Raw genomic sequence first — 15,541 nt, 5'->3', positions numbered from 1 at the left:
ATGAATAGTCAATTTCGAGCTGTGCGCCATGCCAGTCTGTAGGCGCAAATATGCTCGCAAACGGAGAACTGCACTGAGTCCAGATTCAGCACGAAATACGAGAGGAGACGGAGAAAACCTCACGCTTATCGACCAAATCCGGTGTGGTCTAGTGGCTAGGATACCTGGCTTTCACCCAGGAGGCCCGGGTTCGATTCCCGGTACCGGAACGGAAGTTTTTGCGCACTCAACGCTCCATGTTTTGGCCTTCGAACTGTCGTTTGTCGCCCACCTTCCGAAGCTTCGACCGAACGTAATCGGGGAAAACAGGCACATGATGCAATTACTGTCGGCACCGGAATAAAGGGAGAAGAGGCACTGGTCCGCTGTTGGGCTGCTACCAGCGTCAGTGGGAAGTCGGTGAAGTCGCCAGTTGCGCCAGAAGCCAGAAATTACCGTAGTACGCCTACACACGCGTTCCAGTTATTTACATTGCTTGCAGCCGCTCCATCCACAACGAGCGTGAGCCCGGATAGCTCAGTCGGTAGAGCATTAGGCTTTTAACCTAAGGGTCCAGGGTTCAAGTCCCTGTCCGGGCGAAGATTTTAACGTTTCCGTAATGGCTCGTCTCGTAGCGACGGTAGCCCTGCCGTAATCAGTGCACGGAGTTCGTTTCCTGTCAACATTCTGCGCAGACCGGTTGGGTTTTTCACGATTCCAGGGAAACTTCCGTTACGAGCAGTCGTGGCCGAGTGGTTAAGGCGTCTGACTAGAAATCAGATTCCCTCTGGGAGCGTAGGTTCGAGTCCTACCGACTGCGTCGGTTTTTTCTTTTTTTGTTTAAGAACAACGAGCAGAAAATTTCGCAGATTGCCTGTCGTTTTGGTACCTCTCCACACCTCGCTCTCACAGCCGTTTATAGTGCCTGTCCTTTTGATAAGGGCGAATTCCAAGCGTCAGCTTTCGCGTCAGCCGAGCAAAGTCGGGACAAGTCGGGACATACTACAGGATGGCCTGCGTGGAGCTACGACGAAAAAAACCTTCATTTAACAGCACGCGGCTCACATACTCATACGAAAAAACTAGCGCCACTTGCGGTGGCCGGGAATCGAACCCGGATCAACTGCTTGGAAGGCAACTATGCTCACCATTACACCACCACCGCACAGCCGCTGCTCGCAACGCCCCGCTGTGTCGGCCTCCTGCCCGCCAGCAGCGGCCCACGGTGATAGTAGCTGCAGGCGCTTTACGAGGTAGGAGGGTGCATCCACACGCATTCGGGTAGCGCCTCCACGCACGCTGCGTCTTTGGACAAGACTAGTCGCCGCGGCCGCAAGGTTACTCACACGATAGAGATGAGCATTCGTTTTAAGGCAGTGTAGTGGAGCACTCCGCGTGTGTAGCACTTTTTTCGGTTGTATCCGACGTCGCTGGGTGGCAATCCCACCTTCCCCTGCAGAAAAGTGCTCGGGAAGCACGGGCAGCTTGTCGAGCATCGGTGGTTCAATGGCATGTGCCTCAGTAGTGCAGTAGGCAGCGCGTAAGTCTCATAATCTTAAGGCTTGCCGGCACGATAGCTCAGCGTGTTCGGTCTGAGAGTTATCTGCCCTCTGTAATAAAAGACCGAGTCAACGATGAACTTGAACGGGCGCCATCGGACGTCCGCCCCTAACAAATGCAACGAAAGAAATGGGAACAAAAAAAAAAAATTGGTGAATGCTCGCTTAGCATGCGGACGGCTCGGGTTCGATTCCCGGCCTATGCATCGTTCTGCTGTTCTCGCTATAATGCTGCCGCGCCGATTCCTCGCCTGAGCTGCGTCAGCCTCAGGAGTGTATAGCTGGATTCGCTGTGAGAAGAACCATACACGCAGCACGCAATAGACCGTACTTGAACGGTCGCGTGCTATTTCTGAACTCTGACGTCGGCCTGGCCCAACAGGCCGCTGTGTTCAGGTGCCGCTAGGGCGATGTACTGTAAACTCGGGCAGTGCTGCGTTCCGTTGAAAAAGCTGCGGCAGCAGTTTAATCTAGCAAGTAGGGAAAGCACGTGTAGCAACACAACACATTCTTGAGAAAGTGCAAACTGTCTATCTCTAATATGAGAGACTTACCAAGTTTCCTGTAACGTTACTTGCAACGTGCCTCGGTAGCGCAGTAGGTAGCGCGTAAGTCTCATAATCTTAAGGTCGTGAGTTCGATCCTCACCCGGGGCATTTAATTTGCTGTACATCATGGCTGAATTAACGGCGTTGCTGTTGCTAGGGAACGAACTTAATTGTCGTTCGTTATCCACGCCTCAGCGTCAATATGTTTATTTCCAATTATGACAACGTACAACTTTGATCTTTCTCTTCCCTTGTTAGGAGTAAAATAATGAATAGTCAATTTCGAGCTGTGCGCCATGCCAGTCTGTAGGCGCAAATATGCTCGCAAACGGAGAACTGCACTGAGTCCAGATTCAGCACGAAATACGAGAGGAGACGGAGAAAACCTCACGCTTATCGACCAAATCCGGTGTGGTCTAGTGGCTAGGATACCTGGCTTTCACCCAGGAGGCCCGGGTTCGATTCCCGGTACCGGAACGGAAGTTTTTGCGCACTCAACGCTCCATGTTTTGGCCTTCGAACTGTCGTTTGTCGCCCACCTTCCGAAGCTTCGACCGAACGTAATCGGGGAAAACAGGCACATGATGCAATTACTGTCGGCACCGGAATAAAGGGAGAAGAGGCACTGGTCCGCTGTTGGGCTGCTACCAGCGTCAGTGGGAAGTCGGTGAAGTCGCCAGTTGCGCCAGAAGCCAGAAATTACCGTAGTACGCCTACACACGCGTTCCAGTTATTTACATTGCTTGCAGCCGCTCCATCCACAACGAGCGTGAGCCCGGATAGCTCAGTCGGTAGAGCATTAGGCTTTTAACCTAAGGGTCCAGGGTTCAAGTCCCTGTCCGGGCGAAGATTTTAACGTTTCCGTAATGGCTCGTCTCGTAGCGACGGTAGCCCTGCCGTAATCAGTGCACGGAGTTCGTTTCCTGTCAACATTCTGCGCAGACCGGTTGGGTTTTTCACGATTCCAGGGAAACTTCCGTTACGAGCAGTCGTGGCCGAGTGGTTAAGGCGTCTGACTAGAAATCAGATTCCCTCTGGGAGCGTAGGTTCGAGTCCTACCGACTGCGTCGGTTTTTTCTTTTTTTGTTTAAGAACAACGAGCAGAAAATTTCGCAGATTGCCTGTCGTTTTGGTACCTCTCCACACCTCGCTCTCACAGCCGTTTATAGTGCCTGTCCTTTTGATAAGGGCGAATTCCAAGCGTCAGCTTTCGCGTCAGCCGAGCAAAGTCGGGACAAGTCGGGACATACTACAGGATGGCCTGCGTGGAGCTACGACGAAAAAAACCTTCATTTAACAGCACGCGGCTCACATACTCATACGAAAAAACTAGCGCCACTTGCGGTGGCCGGGAATCGAACCCGGATCAACTGCTTGGAAGGCAACTATGCTCACCATTACACCACCACCGCACAGCCGCTGCTCGCAACGCCCCGCTGTGTCGGCCTCCTGCCCGCCAGCAGCGGCCCACGGTGATAGTAGCTGCAGGCGCTTTACGAGGTAGGAGGGTGCATCCACACGCATTCGGGTAGCGCCTCCACGCACGCTGCGTCTTTGGACAAGACTAGTCGCCGCGGCCGCAAGGTTACTCACACGATAGAGATGAGCATTCGTTTTAAGGCAGTGTAGTGGAGCACTCCGCGTGTGTAGCACTTTTTTCGGTTGTATCCGACGTCGCTGGGTGGCAATCCCACCTTCCCCTGCAGAAAAGTGCTCGGGAAGCACGGGCAGCTTGTCGAGCATCGGTGGTTCAATGGCATGTGCCTCAGTAGTGCAGTAGGCAGCGCGTAAGTCTCATAATCTTAAGGCTTGCCGGCACGATAGCTCAGCGTGTTCGGTCTGAGAGTTATCTGCCCTCTGTAATAAAAGACCGAGTCAACGATGAACTTGAACGGGCGCCATCGGACGTCCGCCCCTAACAAATGCAACGAAAGAAATGGGAACAAAAAAAAAAAAATTGGTGAATGCTCGCTTAGCATGCGGACGGCTCGGGTTCGATTCCCGGCCTATGCATCGTTCTGCTGTTCTCGCTATAATGCTGCCGCGCCGATTCCTCGCCTGAGCTGCGTCAGCCTCAGGAGTGTATAGCTGGATTCGCTGTGAGAAGAACCATACACGCAGCACGCAATAGACCGTACTTGAACGGTCGCGTGCTATTTCTGAACTCTGACGTCGGCCTGGCCCAACAGGCCGCTGTGTTCAGGTGCCGCTAGGGCGATGTACTGTAAACTCGGGCAGTGCTGCGTTCCGTTGAAAAAGCTGCGGCAGCAGTTTAATCTAGCAAGTAGGGAAAGCACGTGTAGCAACACAACACATTCTTGAGAAAGTGCAAACTGTCTATCTCTAATATGAGAGACTTACCAAGTTTCCTGTAACGTTACTTGCAACGTGCCTCGGTAGCGCAGTAGGTAGCGCGTAAGTCTCATAATCTTAAGGTCGTGAGTTCGATCCTCACCCGGGGCATTTAATTTGCTGTACATCATGGCTGAATTAACGGCGTTGCTGTTGCTAGGGAACGAACTTAATTGTCGTTCGTTATCCACGCCTCAGCGTCAATATGTTTATTTCCAATTATGACAACGTACAACTTTGATCTTTCTCTTCCCTTGTTAGGAGTAAAATAATGAATAGTCAATTTCGAGCTGTGCGCCATGCCAGTCTGTAGGCGCAAATATGCTCGCAAACGGAGAACTGCACTGAGTCCAGATTCAGCACGAAATACGAGAGAAGACGGAGAAAACCTCACGCTTGTCGACCAAATCCGGTGTGGTCTAGTGGCTAGGATACCTGGCTTTCACCCAGGAGGCCCGGGTTCGATTCCCGGTACCGGAACGGAAGTTTTTGCGCACTCAACGATCCATGTTTTGGCCTTCGAACTGTCGTTTGTCGCCCACCTTCCGAAGCTTCGACCGAACGTAATCGGGGAAAACAGGCACATGATGCAATTACTGTCGGCACCGGAATAAAGGGAGAAGAGGCACTGGTCCGCTGTTGGGCTGCTACCAGCGTCAGTGGGAAGTCGGTGAAGTCGCCAGTTACGCCAGAAGCCAGAAATTACCGTAGTACGCCTACACACGCGTTCCAGTTATCTACATTGCTTGCAGCCGCTCCATCCACAACGAGCGTGAGCCCGGATAGCTCAGTCGGTAGAGCATTAGGCTTTTAACCTAAGGGTCCAGGGTTCAAGTCCCTGTCCGGGCGAAGATTTTAACGTTTCCGTAATGGCTCGTCTCGTAGCGACGGTAGCCCTGCCGTAATCAGTGCACGGAGTTCGTTTCCTGTCAACATTCTGCGCAGACCGGTTGGGTTTTTCACGATTCCAGGGAAACTTCCGTTACGAGCAGTCGTGGCCGAGTGGTTAAGGCGTCTGACTAGAAATCAGATTCCCTCTGGGAGCGTAGGTTCGAGTCCTACCGACTGCGTCGGTTTTTTCTTTTTTTGTTTAAGAACAACGAGCAGAAAATTTCGCAGATTGCCTGTCGTTTTGGTACCTCTCCACACCTCGCCTCTCACAGCCGTTTATAGTGCCTGTCCTTTTGATAAGGGCGAATTCCAAGCGTCAGCTTTCGCGTCAGCCGAGCAAAGTCGGGACAAGTCGGGACATACTACAGGATGGCCTGCGTGGAGCTACGACGAAAAAAACCTTCATTTAACAGCACGCGGCTCACATACTCATACGAAAAAACTAGCGCCACTTGCGGTGGCCGGGAATCGAACCCGGATCAACTGCTTGGAAGGCAACTATGCTCACCATTACACCACCACCGCACAGCCGATGCTCGCAACGCCCCGCTGTGTCGGCTTCCTGCCCGCCAGCAGCGGCCCACGGTGATAGTAGCTGCAGGCGCTTTACGAGGTAGGAGGGTGCATCCACACGCATTCGGGTAGCGCCTCCACGCACGCTGCGTCTTTGGACAAGACTAGTCGCCGCGGCCGCAAGGTTACTCACACGATAGAGATGAGCATTCGTTTTAAGGCAGTGTAGTGGAGCACTCCGCGTGTGTAGCACTTTTTTCGGTTGTATCCGACGTCGCTGGGTGGCAATCCCACTTTCCCCTGCAGAAAAGTGCTCGGGAAGCACGGGCAGCTTGTCGAGCATCGGTGGTTCAATGGCATGTGCCTCAGTAGTGCAGTAGGCAGCGCGTAAGTCTCATAATCTTAAGGCTTGCCGGCACGATAGCTCAGCGTGTTCGGTCTGAGAGTTATCAGCCCTCTGTAATAAAAGACCGAGTCAACGATGAACTTGAACGGGCGCCATCGGACGTCCGCCCCTAACAAATGCAACGAAAGAAATGGGAACAAAAAAAAAAAAAAAAAATTGGTGAATGCTCGCTTAGCATGCGGACGGCTCGGGTTAGATTCCCGGCTGATGCATCGTTCTGCTGTTCTCGCTATAACGCTGCCGCGCCGATTCCTCGCCTGAGCTGCGCCAGCCTCAGGAATGTATAGCAGGATTCGCTGTGAGAAGAACCATACACGCAGCACGCAATAGACCGTACTTGAACGGTCGCGTGCTATTTCTGAACTCTGACGTCGGCCTGGCCCAACAGGCCGCTGTGTTCAGGTGCCGCAAGGGCGATGTACTGTAAACTCGGGCAGTGCTGCGTTCCGTTGAAAAAGCTGCGGCAGCAGTTTAATCTAGCAAGTAGGGAAAGCACGTGTAGCAACACAACAGATTCTTGAGAAAGCGCAAACTATCTCTAATATGAGAGACTTACCAAGTTTCCTGTAACGATACTTGCAACGTGCCTCGGTAGCGCAGTAGGTAGCGCGTAAGTCTCATAATCTTAAGGTCGTGAGTTCGATCCTCACCCGGGGCATTTAATTTGCTGTACATCATGGCTGAATTAACGGCGTTGCTGTTGCTAGGGAACGAACTTAATTGTCGTTCGTTATCCACAAGGAGTCTACGCCTCAGCGTCAATATGTTTATTTCCAATTATGACAACGTACAACTTTGATCTTTCTCTTCCCTTGTTAGGAGTAAAATAATGAATAGTCAATTTCGAGCTGTGCGCCATGCCAGTCTGTAGGCGCAAATATGCTCGCAAACGGAGAACTGCACTGAGTCCAGATTCAGCACGAAATACGAGAGGAGACGGAGAAAACCTCACGCTTGTCGACCAAATCCGGTGTGGTCTAGTGGCTAGGATACCTGGCTTTCACCCAGGAGGCCCGGGTTCGATTCCCGGTACCGGAACGGAAGTTTTTGCGCACTCAACGATCCATGTTTTGGCCTTCGAACTGTCGTTTGTCGCCCACCTTCCGAAGCTTCGACCGAACGTAATCGGGGAAAACAGGCACATGATGCAATTACTGTCGGCACCGGAATAAAGGGAGAAGAGGCACTGGTCCGCTGTTGGGCTGCTACCAGCGTCAGTGGGAAGTCGGTGAAGTCGCCAGTTACGCCAGAAGCCAGAAATTACCGTAGTACGCCTACACACGCGTTCCAGTTATCTACATTGCTTGCAGCCGCTCCATCCACAACGAGCGTGAGCCCGGATAGCTCAGTCGGTAGAGCATTAGGCTTTTAACCTAAGGGTCCAGGGTTCAAGTCCCTGTCCGGGCGAAGATTTTAACGTTTCCGTAATGGCTCGTCTCGTAGCGACGGTAGCCCTGCCGTAATCAGTGCACGGAGTTCGTTTCCTGTCAACATTCTGCGCAGACCGGTTGGGTTTTTCACGATTCCAGGGAAACTTCCGTTACGAGCAGTCGTGGCCGAGTGGTTAAGGCGTCTGACTAGAAATCAGATTCCCTCTGGGAGCGTAGGTTCGAGTCCTACCGACTGCGTCGGTTTTTTCTTTTTTTGTTTAAGAACAACGAGCAGAAAATTTCGCAGATTGCCTGTCGTTTTGGTACCTCTCCACACCTCGCCTCTCACAGCCGTTTATAGTGCCTGTCCTTTTGATAAGGGCGAATTCCAAGCGTCAGCTTTCGCGTCAGCCGAGCAAAGTCGGGACAAGTCGGGACATACTACAGGATGGCCTGCGTGGAGCTACGACGAAAAAAACCTTCATTTAACAGCACGCGGCTCACATACTCATACGAAAAAACTAGCGCCACTTGCGGTGGCCGGGAATCGAACCCGGATCAACTGCTTGGAAGGCAACTATGCTCACCATTACACCACCACCGCACAGCCGATGCTCGCAACGCCCCGCTGTGTCGGCTTCCTGCCCGCCAGCAGCGGCCCACGGTGATAGTAGCTGCAGGCGCTTTACGAGGTAGGAGGGTGCATCCACACGCATTCGGGTAGCGCCTCCACGCACGCTGCGTCTTTGGACAAGACTAGTCGCCGCGGCCGCAAGGTTACTCACACGATAGAGATGAGCATTCGTTTTAAGGCAGTGTAGTGGAGCACTCCGCGTGTGTAGCACTTTTTTCGGTTGTATCCGACGTCGCTGGGTGGCAATCCCACTTTCCCCTGCAGAAAAGTGCTCGGGAAGCACGGGCAGCTTGTCGAGCATCGGTGGTTCAATGGCATGTGCCTCAGTAGTGCAGTAGGCAGCGCGTAAGTCTCATAATCTTAAGGCTTGCCGGCACGATAGCTCAGCGTGTTCGGTCTGAGAGTTATCAGCCCTCTGTAATAAAAGACCGAGTCAACGATGAACTTGAACGGGCGCCATCGGACGTCCGCCCCTAACAAATGCAACGAAAGAAATGGGAACAAAAAAAAAAAAAAAAATTGGTGAATGCTCGCTTAGCATGCGGACGGCTCGGGTTAGATTCCCGGCTGATGCATCGTTCTGCTGTTCTCGCTATAACGCTGCCGCGCCGATTCCTCGCCTGAGCTGCGCCAGCCTCAGGAATGTATAGCAGGATTCGCTGTGAGAAGAACCATACACGCAGCACGCAATAGACCGTACTTGAACGGTCGCGTGCTATTTCTGAACTCTGACGTCGGCCTGGCCCAACAGGCCGCTGTGTTCAGGTGCCGCAAGGGCGATGTACTGTAAACTCGGGCAGTGCTGCGTTCCGTTGAAAAAGCTGCGGCAGCAGTTTAATCTAGCAAGTAGGGAAAGCACGTGTAGCAACACAACAGATTCTTGAGAAAGCGCAAACTATCTCTAATATGAGAGACTTACCAAGTTTCCTGTAACGATACTTGCAACGTGCCTCGGTAGCGCAGTAGGTAGCGCGTAAGTCTCATAATCTTAAGGTCGTGAGTTCGATCCTCACCCGGGGCATTTAATTTGCTGTACATCATGGCTGAATTAACGGCGTTGCTGTTGCTAGGGAACGAACTTAATTGTCGTTCGTTATCCACAAGGAGTCTACGCCTCAGCGTCAATATGTTTATTTCCAATTATGACAACGTACAACTTTGATCTTTCTCTTCCCTTGTTAGGAGTAAAATAATGAATAGTCAATTTCGAGCTGTGCGCCATGCCAGTCTGTAGGCGCAAATATGCTCGCAAACGGAGAACTGCACTGAGTCCAGATTCAGCACGAAATACGAGAGGAGACGGAGAAAACCTCACGCTTGTCGACCAAATCCGGTGTGGTCTAGTGGCTAGGACACCTGGCTTTCACCCAGGAGGCCCGGGTTCGATTCCCGGTACCGGAACGGAAGTTTTTGCGCACTCAACGATCCATGTTTTGGCCTTCGAACTGTCGTTTGTCGCCCACCTTCCGAAGCTTCGACCGAACGTAATCGGGGAAAACAGGCACATGATGCAATTACTGTCGGCACCGGAATAAAGGGAGAAGAGGCACTGGTCCGCTGTTGGGCTGCTACCAGCGTCAGTGGGAAGTCGGTGAAGTCGCCAGTTACGCCAGAAGCCAGAAATTACCGTAGTACGCCTACACACGCGTTCCAGTTATCTACATTGCTTGCAGCCGCTCCATCCACAACGAGCGTGAGCCCGGATAGCTCAGTCGGTAGAGCATTAGGCTTTTAACCTAAGGGTCCAGGGTTCAAGTCCCTGTCCGGGCGAAGATTTTAACGTTTCCGTAATGGCTCGTCTCGTAGCGACGGTAGCCCTGCCGTAATCAGTGCACGGAGTTCGTTTCCTGTCAACATTCTGCGCAGACCGGTTGGGTTTTTCACGATTCCAGGGAAACTTCCGTTACGAGCAGTCGTGGCCGAGTGGTTAAGGCGTCTGACTAGAAATCAGATTCCCTCTGGGAGCGTAGGTTCGAGTCCTACCGACTGCGTCGGTTTTTTCTTTTTTTGTTTAAGAACAACGAGCAGAAAATTTCGCAGATTGCCTGTCGTTTTGGTACCTCTCCACACCTCGCCTCTCACAGCCGTTTATAGTGCCTGTCCTTTTGATAAGGGCGAATTCCAAGCGTCAGCTTTCGCGTCAGCCGAGCAAAGTCGGGACAAGTCGGGACATACTACAGGATGGCCTGCGTGGAGCTACGACGAAAAAAACCTTCATTTAACAGCACGCGGCTCACATACTCATACGAAAAAACTAGCGCCACTTGCGGTGGCCGGGAATCGAACCCGGATCAACTGCTTGGAAGGCAACTATGCTCACCATTACACCACCACCGCACAGCCGATGCTCGCAACGCCCCGCTGTGTCGGCTTCCTGCCCGCCAGCAGCGGCCCACGGTGATAGTAGCTGCAGGCGCTTTACGAGGTAGGAGGGTGCATCCACACGCATTCGGGTAGCGCCTCCACGCACGCTGCGTCTTTGGACAAGACTAGTCGCCGCGGCCGCAAGGTTACTCACACGATAGAGATGAGCATTCGTTTTAAGGCAGTGTAGTGGAGCACTCCGCGTGTGTAGCACTTTTTTCGGTTGTATCCGACGTCGCTGGGTGGCAATCCCACTTTCCCCTGCAGAAAAGTGCTCGGGAAGCACGGGCAGCTTGTCGAGCATCGGTGGTTCAATGGCATGTGCCTCAGTAGTGCAGTAGGCAGCGCGTAAGTCTCATAATCTTAAGGCTTGCCGGCACGATAGCTCAGCGTGTTCGGTCTGAGAGTTATCAGCCCTCTGTAATAAAAGACCGAGTCAACGATGAACTTGAACGGGCGCCATCGGACGTCCGCCCCTAACAAATGCAACGAAAGAAATGGGAACAAAAAAAAAAAAAAAAAAATTGGTGAATGCTCGCTTAGCATGCGGACGGCTCGGGTTAGATTCCCGGCTGATGCATCGTTCTGCTGTTCTCGCTATAACGCTGCCGCGCCGATTCCTCGCCTGAGCTGCGCCAGCCTCAGGAATGTATAGCAGGATTCGCTGTGAGAAGAACCATACACGCAGCACGCAATAGACCGTACTTGAACGGTCGCGTGCTATTTCTGAACTCTGACGTCGGCCTGGCCCAACAGGCCGCTGTGTTCAGGTGCCGCAAGGGCGATGTACTGTAAACTCGGGCAGTGCTGCGTTCCGTTGAAAAAGCTGCGGCAGCAGTTTAATCTAGCAAGTAGGGAAAGCACGTGTAGCAACACAACAGATTCTTGAGAAAGCGCAAACTATCTCTAATATGAGAGACTTACCAAGTTTCCTGTAACGATACTTGCAACGTGCCTCGGTAGCGCAGTAGGTAGCGCGTAAGTCTCATAATCTTAAGGTCGTGAGTTCGATCCTCACCCGGGGCATTTAATTTGCTGTACATCATGGCTGAATTAACGGCGTTGCTGTTGCTAGGGAACGAACTTAATTGTCGTTCGTTATCCACAAGGAGTCTACGCCTCAGCGTCAATATGTTTATTTCCAATTATGACAACGTACAACTTTGATCTTTCTCTTCCCTTGTTAGGAGTAAAATAATGAATAGTCAATTTCGAGCTGTGCGCCATGCCAGTCTGTAGGCGCAAATATGCTCGCAAACGGAGAACTGCACTGAGTCCAGATTCAGCACGAAATACGAGAGGAGACGGAGAAAACCTCACGCTTGTCGACCAAATCCGGTGTGGTCTAGTGGCTAGGATACCTGGCTTTCACCCAGGAGGCCCGGGTTCGATTCCCGGTACCGGAACGGAAGTTTTTGCGCACTCAACGATCCATGTTTTGGCCTTCGAACTGTCGTTTGTCGCCCACCTTCCGAAGCTTCGACCGAACGTAATCGGGGAAAACAGGCACATGATGCAATTACTGTCGGCACCGGAATAAAGGGAGAAGAGGCACTGGTCCGCTGTTGGGCTGCTACCAGCGTCAGTGGGAAGTCGGTGAAGTCGCCAGTTACGCCAGAAGCCAGAAATTACCGTAGTACGCCTACACACGCGTTCCAGTTATCTACATTGCTTGCAGCCGCTCCATCCACAACGAGCGTGAGCCCGGATAGCTCAGTCGGTAGAGCATTAGGCTTTTAACCTAAGGGTCCAGGGTTCAAGTCCCTGTCCGGGCGAAGATTTTAACGTTTCCGTAATGGCTCGTCTCGTAGCGACGGTAGCCCTGCCGTAATCAGTGCACGGAGTTCGTTTCCTGTCAACATTCTGCGCAGACCGGTTGGGTTTTTCACGATTCCAGGGAAACTTCCGTTACGAGCAGTCGTGGCCGAGTGGTTAAGGCGTCTGACTAGAAATCAGATTCCCTCTGGGAGCGTAGGTTCGAGTCCTACCGACTGCGTCGGTTTTTTCTTTTTTTGTTTAAGAACAACGAGCAGAAAATTTCGCAGATTGCCTGTCGTTTTGGTACCTCTCCACACCTCGCCTCTCACAGCCGTTTATAGTGCCTGTCCTTTTGATAAGGGCGAATTCCAAGCGTCAGCTTTCGCGTCAGCCGAGCAAAGTCGGGACAAGTCGGGACATACTACAGGATGGCCTGCGTGGAGCTACGACGAAAAAAACCTTCATTTAACAGCACGCGGCTCACATACTCATACGAAAAAACTAGCGCCACTTGCGGTGGCCGGGAATCGAACCCGGATCAACTGCTTGGAAGGCAACTATGCTCACCATTACACCACCACCGCACAGCCGATGCTCGCAACGCCCCGCTGTGTCGGCTTCCTGCCCGCCAGCAGCGGCCCACGGTGATAGTAGCTGCAGGCGCTTTACGAGGTAGGAGGGTGCATCCACACGCATTCGGGTAGCGCCTCCACGCACGCTGCGTCTTTGGACAAGACTAGTCGCCGCGGCCGCAAGGTTACTCACACGATAGAGATGAGCATTCGTTTTAAGGCAGTGTAGTGGAGCACTCCGCGTGTGTAGCACTTTTTTCGGTTGTATCCGACGTCGCTGGGTGGCAATCCCACTTTCCCCTGCAGAAAAGTGCTCGGGAAGCACGGGCAGCTTGTCGAGCATCGGTGGTTCAATGGCATGTGCCTCAGTAGTGCAGTAGGCAGCGCGTAAGTCTCATAATCTTAAGGCTTGCCGGCACGATAGCTCAGCGTGTTCGGTCTGAGAGTTATCAGCCCTCTGTAATAAAAGACCGAGTCAACGATGAACTTGAACGGGCGCCATCGGACGTCCGCCCCTAACAAATGCAACGAAAGAAATGGGAACAAAAAAAAAAAAAAAAATTGGTGAATGCTCGCTTAGCATGCGGACGGCTCGGGTTAGATTCCCGGCTGATGCATCGTTCTGCTGTTCTCGCTATAACGCTGCCGCGCCGATTCCTCGCCTGAGCTGCGCCAGCCTCAGGAATGTATAGCAGGATTCGCTGTGAGAAGAACCATACACGCAGCACGCAATAGACCGTACTTGAACGGTCGCGTGCTATTTCTGAACTCTGACGTCGGCCTGGCCCAACAGGCCGCTGTGTTCAGGTGCCGCAAGGGCGATGTACTGTAAACTCGGGCAGTGCTGCGTTCCGTTGAAAAAGCTGCGGCAGCAGTTTAATCTAGCAAGTAGGGAAAGCACGTGTAGCAACACAACAGATTCTTGAGAAAGCGCAAACTATCTCTAATATGAGAGACTTACCAAGTTTCCTGTAACGATACTTGCAACGTGCCTCGGTAGCGCAGTAGGTAGCGCGTAAGTCTCATAATCTTAAGGTCGTGAGTTCGATCCTCACCCGGGGCATTTAATTTGCTGTACATCATGGCTGAATTAACGGCGTTGCTGTTGCTAGGGAACGAACTTAATTGTCGTTCGTTATCCACAAGGAGTCTACGCCTCAGCGTCAATATGTTTATTTCCAATTATGACAACGTACAACTTTGATCTTTCTCTTCCCTTGTTAGGAGTAAAATAATGAATAGTCAATTTCGAGCTGTGCGCCATGCCAGTCTGTAGGCGCAAATATGCTCGCAAACGGAGAACTGCACTGAGTCCAGATTCAGCACGAAATACGAGAGGAGACGGAGAAAACCTCACGCTTGTCGACCAAATCCGGTGTGGTCTAGTGGCTAGGATACCTGGCTTTCACCCAGGAGGCCCGGGTTCGATTCCCGGTACCGGAACGGAAGTTTTTGCGCACTCAACGATCCATGTTTTGGCCTTCGAACTGTCGTTTGTCGCCCACCTTCCGAAGCTTCGACCGAACGTAATCGGGGAAAACAGGCACATGATGCAATTACTGTCGGCACCGGAATAAAGGGAGAAGAGGCACTGGTCCGCTGTTGGGCTGCTACCAGCGTCAGTGGGAAGTCGGTGAAGTCGCCAGTTACGCCAGAAGCCAGAAATTACCGTAGTACGCCTACACACGCGTTCCAGTTATCTACATTGCTTGCAGCCGCTCCATCCACAACGAGCGTGAGCCCGGATAGCTCAGTCGGTAGAGCATTAGGCTTTTAACCTAAGGGTCCAGGGTTCAAGTCCCTGTCCGGGCGAAGATTTTAACGTTTCCGTAATGGCTCGTCTCGTAGCGACGGTAGCCCTGCCGTAATCAGTGCACGGAGTTCGTTTCCTGTCAACATTCTGCGCAGACCGGTTGGGTTTTTCACGATTCCAGGGAAACTTCCGTTACGAGCAGTCGTGGCCGAGTGGTTAAGGCGTCTGACTAGAAATCAGATTCCCTCTGGGAGCGTAGGTTCGAGTCCTACCGACTGCGTCGGTTTTTTCTTTTTTTGTTTAAGAACAACGAGCAGAAAATTTCGCAGATTGCCTGTCGTTTTGGTACCTCTCCACACCTCGCCTCTCACAGCCGTTTATAGTGCCTGTCCTTTTGATAAGGGCGAATTCCAAGCGTCAGCTTTCGCGTCAGCCGAGCAAAGTCGGGACAAGTCGGGACATACTACAGGATGGCCTGCGTGGAGCTACGACGAAAAAAACCTTCATTTAACAGCACGCGGCTCACATACTCATACGAAAAAACTAGCGCCACTTGCGGTGGCCGGGAATCGAACCCGGATCAACTGCTTGGAAGGCAACTATGCTCACCATTACACCACCACCGCACAGCCGATGCTCGCAACGCCCCGCTGTGTCGGCTTCCTGCCCGCCAGCAGCGGCCCACGGTGATAGTAGCTGCAGGCGCTTTACGAGGTAGGAGGGTGCATCCACACGCATTCGGGTAGCGCCTCCACGCACGCTGCGTCTTTGGACAAGACTAGTCGCCGCGGCCGCAAGGTTACTCACACGATAGAGATGAGCATTCGTTTTAAGGCAGTGTA

At 52.4% G+C, this 15,541-nt stretch overlaps 34 non-coding genes across 34 annotated transcripts; 27 read left to right on the top strand and 7 right to left on the bottom strand.

Moving 5' to 3' along the window:
* Positions 1-137: 137 nt before the first annotated feature.
* Positions 138-209, top strand: Trnae-uuc (transfer RNA glutamic acid (anticodon UUC)). Its single transcript has one exon. It is a non-coding gene; the product is annotated as a tRNA-Glu (tRNA).
* Positions 210-505: 296 nt separating this feature from the next.
* Trnak-uuu (transfer RNA lysine (anticodon UUU)) lies at positions 506-578 on the top strand. The gene has a single exon. It is a non-coding gene; the product is annotated as a tRNA-Lys (tRNA).
* Positions 579-717: 139 nt separating this feature from the next.
* Trnas-aga (transfer RNA serine (anticodon AGA)) lies at positions 718-799 on the top strand. The gene has a single exon. It is a non-coding gene; the product is annotated as a tRNA-Ser (tRNA).
* Positions 800-1,072: 273 nt separating this feature from the next.
* On the bottom strand, positions 1,073-1,144 carry Trnag-ucc (transfer RNA glycine (anticodon UCC)). The gene has a single exon. It is a non-coding gene; the product is annotated as a tRNA-Gly (tRNA).
* A 977-nt stretch (positions 1,145-2,121) lies between these two features.
* Trnam-cau (transfer RNA methionine (anticodon CAU)) lies at positions 2,122-2,194 on the top strand. Its single transcript has one exon. It is a non-coding gene; the product is annotated as a tRNA-Met (tRNA).
* Positions 2,195-2,491: 297 nt separating this feature from the next.
* Positions 2,492-2,563, top strand: Trnae-uuc (transfer RNA glutamic acid (anticodon UUC)). Its single transcript has one exon. It is a non-coding gene; the product is annotated as a tRNA-Glu (tRNA).
* A 296-nt stretch (positions 2,564-2,859) lies between these two features.
* On the top strand, positions 2,860-2,932 carry Trnak-uuu (transfer RNA lysine (anticodon UUU)). The gene has a single exon. It is a non-coding gene; the product is annotated as a tRNA-Lys (tRNA).
* Positions 2,933-3,071: 139 nt separating this feature from the next.
* Positions 3,072-3,153, top strand: Trnas-aga (transfer RNA serine (anticodon AGA)). The gene has a single exon. It is a non-coding gene; the product is annotated as a tRNA-Ser (tRNA).
* Positions 3,154-3,426: 273 nt separating this feature from the next.
* Positions 3,427-3,498, bottom strand: Trnag-ucc (transfer RNA glycine (anticodon UCC)). The gene has a single exon. It is a non-coding gene; the product is annotated as a tRNA-Gly (tRNA).
* Positions 3,499-4,476: 978 nt separating this feature from the next.
* Positions 4,477-4,549, top strand: Trnam-cau (transfer RNA methionine (anticodon CAU)). The gene has a single exon. It is a non-coding gene; the product is annotated as a tRNA-Met (tRNA).
* Positions 4,550-4,846: 297 nt separating this feature from the next.
* On the top strand, positions 4,847-4,918 carry Trnae-uuc (transfer RNA glutamic acid (anticodon UUC)). The gene has a single exon. It is a non-coding gene; the product is annotated as a tRNA-Glu (tRNA).
* Positions 4,919-5,214: 296 nt separating this feature from the next.
* Trnak-uuu (transfer RNA lysine (anticodon UUU)) lies at positions 5,215-5,287 on the top strand. The gene has a single exon. It is a non-coding gene; the product is annotated as a tRNA-Lys (tRNA).
* Positions 5,288-5,426: 139 nt separating this feature from the next.
* Trnas-aga (transfer RNA serine (anticodon AGA)) lies at positions 5,427-5,508 on the top strand. Its single transcript has one exon. It is a non-coding gene; the product is annotated as a tRNA-Ser (tRNA).
* A 274-nt stretch (positions 5,509-5,782) lies between these two features.
* On the bottom strand, positions 5,783-5,854 carry Trnag-ucc (transfer RNA glycine (anticodon UCC)). Its single transcript has one exon. It is a non-coding gene; the product is annotated as a tRNA-Gly (tRNA).
* Positions 5,855-6,833: 979 nt separating this feature from the next.
* Trnam-cau (transfer RNA methionine (anticodon CAU)) lies at positions 6,834-6,906 on the top strand. The gene has a single exon. It is a non-coding gene; the product is annotated as a tRNA-Met (tRNA).
* A 308-nt stretch (positions 6,907-7,214) lies between these two features.
* Positions 7,215-7,286, top strand: Trnae-uuc (transfer RNA glutamic acid (anticodon UUC)). Its single transcript has one exon. It is a non-coding gene; the product is annotated as a tRNA-Glu (tRNA).
* A 296-nt stretch (positions 7,287-7,582) lies between these two features.
* On the top strand, positions 7,583-7,655 carry Trnak-uuu (transfer RNA lysine (anticodon UUU)). The gene has a single exon. It is a non-coding gene; the product is annotated as a tRNA-Lys (tRNA).
* Positions 7,656-7,794: 139 nt separating this feature from the next.
* Trnas-aga (transfer RNA serine (anticodon AGA)) lies at positions 7,795-7,876 on the top strand. Its single transcript has one exon. It is a non-coding gene; the product is annotated as a tRNA-Ser (tRNA).
* Positions 7,877-8,150: 274 nt separating this feature from the next.
* On the bottom strand, positions 8,151-8,222 carry Trnag-ucc (transfer RNA glycine (anticodon UCC)). The gene has a single exon. It is a non-coding gene; the product is annotated as a tRNA-Gly (tRNA).
* A 978-nt stretch (positions 8,223-9,200) lies between these two features.
* Trnam-cau (transfer RNA methionine (anticodon CAU)) lies at positions 9,201-9,273 on the top strand. The gene has a single exon. It is a non-coding gene; the product is annotated as a tRNA-Met (tRNA).
* A 308-nt stretch (positions 9,274-9,581) lies between these two features.
* Trnae-uuc (transfer RNA glutamic acid (anticodon UUC)) lies at positions 9,582-9,653 on the top strand. Its single transcript has one exon. It is a non-coding gene; the product is annotated as a tRNA-Glu (tRNA).
* A 296-nt stretch (positions 9,654-9,949) lies between these two features.
* Positions 9,950-10,022, top strand: Trnak-uuu (transfer RNA lysine (anticodon UUU)). The gene has a single exon. It is a non-coding gene; the product is annotated as a tRNA-Lys (tRNA).
* A 139-nt stretch (positions 10,023-10,161) lies between these two features.
* Positions 10,162-10,243, top strand: Trnas-aga (transfer RNA serine (anticodon AGA)). Its single transcript has one exon. It is a non-coding gene; the product is annotated as a tRNA-Ser (tRNA).
* A 274-nt stretch (positions 10,244-10,517) lies between these two features.
* On the bottom strand, positions 10,518-10,589 carry Trnag-ucc (transfer RNA glycine (anticodon UCC)). Its single transcript has one exon. It is a non-coding gene; the product is annotated as a tRNA-Gly (tRNA).
* A 980-nt stretch (positions 10,590-11,569) lies between these two features.
* On the top strand, positions 11,570-11,642 carry Trnam-cau (transfer RNA methionine (anticodon CAU)). Its single transcript has one exon. It is a non-coding gene; the product is annotated as a tRNA-Met (tRNA).
* Positions 11,643-11,950: 308 nt separating this feature from the next.
* Positions 11,951-12,022, top strand: Trnae-uuc (transfer RNA glutamic acid (anticodon UUC)). The gene has a single exon. It is a non-coding gene; the product is annotated as a tRNA-Glu (tRNA).
* A 296-nt stretch (positions 12,023-12,318) lies between these two features.
* On the top strand, positions 12,319-12,391 carry Trnak-uuu (transfer RNA lysine (anticodon UUU)). Its single transcript has one exon. It is a non-coding gene; the product is annotated as a tRNA-Lys (tRNA).
* Positions 12,392-12,530: 139 nt separating this feature from the next.
* Positions 12,531-12,612, top strand: Trnas-aga (transfer RNA serine (anticodon AGA)). The gene has a single exon. It is a non-coding gene; the product is annotated as a tRNA-Ser (tRNA).
* Positions 12,613-12,886: 274 nt separating this feature from the next.
* Trnag-ucc (transfer RNA glycine (anticodon UCC)) lies at positions 12,887-12,958 on the bottom strand. The gene has a single exon. It is a non-coding gene; the product is annotated as a tRNA-Gly (tRNA).
* Positions 12,959-13,936: 978 nt separating this feature from the next.
* Trnam-cau (transfer RNA methionine (anticodon CAU)) lies at positions 13,937-14,009 on the top strand. Its single transcript has one exon. It is a non-coding gene; the product is annotated as a tRNA-Met (tRNA).
* Positions 14,010-14,317: 308 nt separating this feature from the next.
* On the top strand, positions 14,318-14,389 carry Trnae-uuc (transfer RNA glutamic acid (anticodon UUC)). Its single transcript has one exon. It is a non-coding gene; the product is annotated as a tRNA-Glu (tRNA).
* A 296-nt stretch (positions 14,390-14,685) lies between these two features.
* On the top strand, positions 14,686-14,758 carry Trnak-uuu (transfer RNA lysine (anticodon UUU)). Its single transcript has one exon. It is a non-coding gene; the product is annotated as a tRNA-Lys (tRNA).
* Positions 14,759-14,897: 139 nt separating this feature from the next.
* On the top strand, positions 14,898-14,979 carry Trnas-aga (transfer RNA serine (anticodon AGA)). The gene has a single exon. It is a non-coding gene; the product is annotated as a tRNA-Ser (tRNA).
* A 274-nt stretch (positions 14,980-15,253) lies between these two features.
* Trnag-ucc (transfer RNA glycine (anticodon UCC)) lies at positions 15,254-15,325 on the bottom strand. The gene has a single exon. It is a non-coding gene; the product is annotated as a tRNA-Gly (tRNA).
* Positions 15,326-15,541: the final 216 nt, after the last annotated feature.

The sequence above is a fragment of the Schistocerca serialis genome, unplaced genomic scaffold, assembly GCF_023864345.2.
Source record: "Schistocerca serialis cubense isolate TAMUIC-IGC-003099 unplaced genomic scaffold, iqSchSeri2.2 HiC_scaffold_1373, whole genome shotgun sequence".
Taxonomy (NCBI): Eukaryota; Metazoa; Arthropoda; class Insecta; order Orthoptera; family Acrididae; genus Schistocerca; species Schistocerca serialis.
The sequence above is the reverse complement of the archived record's forward strand: the minus strand, read 5'-3'. Positions and strand labels throughout refer to the sequence as shown.